Raw genomic sequence first — 3,426 nt, 5'->3', positions numbered from 1 at the left:
AGGGGCACATTCACCACTGGCTTTTCGAAAAAGCCCCGACCCCCCAGCCCAGACCACAGCAGACCCCACCACAGGCAGAAAGGATATGGAGATCAGGAAGCCGGAAAGAGTCCTTTATCAGGCTCTGCCGTCGCTCCCATCACTCCCTCCTAATTACATTCGGGAAGTACTAACCACTCCCCCCCGTAAGAGGGAAGTAAGCGTTCTCTCCCAAATAACTGTCCGGAGCTAGATCTGCCCCAATCCAGGCCAGAAGGCCAGGGTCCCGACCCTCTGGTTCAGACCCCGTGGTTCTCCATCCCCATCAGAAGGCTTCCCTTTCGGCTACAAACTGCTCCAGGTCACCTTCACTCCAGCAGACTTTGCATAGCAACCGCAATCCCGTCTCTATTTCGCCATAGATCAGGGACGGAAGCAAGCGCCACCTCCTGGAAACTGATAAGAACAGATACTACACTTGATCTTAGCCAAAAGGCCGAGAAGCAATTAGCAATAATCACGCCTCAGTTGAACCTCATTGGCTATGATACTGCCACTGCGCAAAGCTAAGGTGTTCAGCTAGCACATGTGCTGTTAAACCCTTGTTTTGGCATGTGATTGATTTGGTCAGACAAGTCGATTTCTGCCCTGGGCACTGTGGTATCATGTGACTTGGGGGGAGGGGATTTGTGTTGCAGGGGGAATTTGGGGGAGACAGTAGGTAAGTATTATTCTAGAAGGGAAAACTGGGGAGGGGGTTCTAAGTGTGGTGATTTATGGGGATTTGTGTTGGGAGGGGGAAGAAGATTTGTGCTATGAGGGGGGATTTTGGGGGAATTTGTGCTGGGAGAGGGGACTTGAACGGGAGGGGGGGGGGGTGGAACTAGGAGGGGAAAGTTCAGGGGTAGAGGATTTGTGCTGGGGGGTGAATTTTTTTTGGAGGGGGCATTTGAGCCGGGGGGATTTGGGGGGTGGAGGGACAAAGATTTGTGCTGAGAGGTGGGATTTCAGCAGGGGATGGTTTTGTACTGCTTAGGGGGTAAGCATGCAGATTAGTATTCAGTGTTTTTGTGTAGGGATTTATGCTGACACATAATGCTTATACATCTTGGGGGGGGGGCGCAGTTTGGCATGTTTGCCCTGGGCTCTAGATGACCTTGTAGCACTAATGAGTATAAAGGGCACTACTTTGTACTTTATCAGACCAACATTTGGAGTTTTTCCTAGCTGCATTTTATATTTAGAAAACAACAAATATGGTCCTATTTAACAGCACTTCTAGCAGAAATCTTAATTAAAATAATATGTATCTGCCTCAGTCAATTGTTATAACACATATCTTGCTGTAGGGTGGCCACTTTTTGGTTCAAGAACCAGAGGGCTGGTTCTTGCTGCACTGTACTTCAGAGATGCTAAATGTCATTGCTACAGTGATTCCTTGCTTCTCTTTAATCCAGCATGTTGATTTCTTGGCAAACTTAATTATAGTATAATTTACAGGAATTATACAATACAACTGCTTTAGTGTTTACATTTAGTATTAGTTTTTACATGTAAAAGGTATGAGAATTTTTTGTTGCAAGTTACATTTGAGTTGGCTGCTAAGAGAATCCATCATCTGTGGTCAGTGATTTGTCCAGCAGGTGGCGTAGCTGTCCTAGTAGTTTAAAGCAAGTTGTTTCAAAGTTCCAATTTGGTTTCTCTTATGTAGTATGTGCTTACAGCATATGGTGTGTGTACTGCAAAAAACAAACAAAATCATAATTAGGTAACTCTTAAATAATATATTTATTTTACGGACCCTAATGCTGAGGACCCCCAACCAGGCCAAATTAACTATATATATAGCATTAAATCATTTTATATCAGAATTCCTTGGAATCAGTTGTGGCCTCCCTCTCAGTTCTATCCCAGGAGGATTTCACTCCAGTGGGCTTGACTGATGATTGTGACTTAGAAGCTAAAAGTGTACCCCACATCTTCCTTCACAAAAGCTATAACCTTCTCTGCCTGCACCCTTAGCGGCCTCTGAGCCTTCTGCTGTGGGATTTCTTTCTGATGAAGAATTTTACAAATCCTTGATTGATGATGTTACCCCTGAGGAGTTGCAGTCAACTCTTATTGCTTTCAGGCTTAGGGAGACCATTTTAGCACCTATTGGGACAGTGCAAACTAACTGAAAAGTAGAAGAACAACCCAGCAACTTTGACTAGTGCTGCTACCTGTCTAGAATTCCTTGGAGGTCTTAAGACTACGAAGATCTTTCCGATGCATCTAATTCCAGACATTCTATATGGAGGCTGGTAGTCACCTGATCAACTGCAATTATTTTGCAGCCCTAAACAAATGGGTCACTCCTGACATGGATCAGCAGTCTCATGCCTTAATAAAGCCCTGGTGATTCCTGTAAAGGATACACTGGTGTTTAAGGATCCACATAGAGATTCTTCACAAAACTATGTTTTCTCTTGCAAATCTGCCATGATTCCAGTATGTTCAACAATAGGATAATAGACTAGTCCCTTAGTCATGGAGTTTTTGCATGCCAGTAGCGCTAAACTCCGACATGGATGGGTTAGTGGATATTTCTTCTCTTATTACATGTCTCCTGCCCCATCCTGAATCTCAAGACGCTAAATGTCTTCAATCGGGACCAGAAATTCTGCATGGAATCAATCAGGCTTGTCATAGCCTCCCACCATCGGGGAGACTTTCTGGCCTCTGAACATCAAGGATGCATACTTGCTAGCCCCTATTTTTCCATCACATTAGCAAGTCCCCCGTTTTGTTATAGGTCCCAAACATGTATACCGTAGTTTGTGGCCCTACATATTGGCCTGTGCTTCACCCCATAGGTGTTTTCCAAGTTCTTGGCCTTCTCTGCTAGCCATGTTAGGATCTCAGGGCATCTGCATAGGTTTCATGGTTTCATTCCTTGTATCCATCAGTTTGATGAGTTGTGTCTCTGAACTGGCAGATTTGTCCTGTACAGAACCATTTCTGGTCTTGTACAGGTACATCGTGGTTTCAACCTTTCACCTCAACCAGGACATTGTGGTTTTTTAACTTTTCTCCAGCCCCAGTACATAAGAAGGAATGTTCCCTTAATTGTCTGGATGTAGTTTGAGCTGTACTTGTCTCCCTTGCAGTCACTGCTTCTGTTAGAAAGACTGACACTCTATCATTCATGATGGTCCCAGCAAAGGGGAACCAGCTTCTCATTTCACCTTTTCTCTATGATTAAGCAGATCATCATTCAAGCTTATGGTCTTAACCTCTTTTATATCAGCACCATTTATAATGTCAGTACCAAAACTTGCAGTTGTATTACGCCCCTGCACATTCCCGTTGGTCATTGAGACAACTTATTATAGTAAGTATAGTAGGCTAATAGGGATGTGTGAGGGAAAGGTGGAGTTGCAAGTTCTCACACTACTAGAAGTGGCA

At 44.3% G+C, this 3,426-nt stretch overlaps 1 pseudogene; it reads right to left on the bottom strand.

The window, feature by feature from the left end:
* Positions 1 to 482: 482 nt before the first annotated feature.
* On the bottom strand, positions 483 to 547 carry LOC141130204 (U4 spliceosomal RNA; annotated as a pseudogene).
* Positions 548 to 3,426: the final 2,879 nt, after the last annotated feature.

This window comes from Aquarana catesbeiana, linkage group LG02 (assembly GCF_042186555.1).
Source record: "Aquarana catesbeiana isolate 2022-GZ linkage group LG02, ASM4218655v1, whole genome shotgun sequence".
Classification (NCBI taxonomy): Eukaryota; Metazoa; Chordata; class Amphibia; order Anura; family Ranidae; genus Aquarana; species Aquarana catesbeiana.
This window is presented reverse-complemented; position numbering and strand designations above follow the sequence as displayed.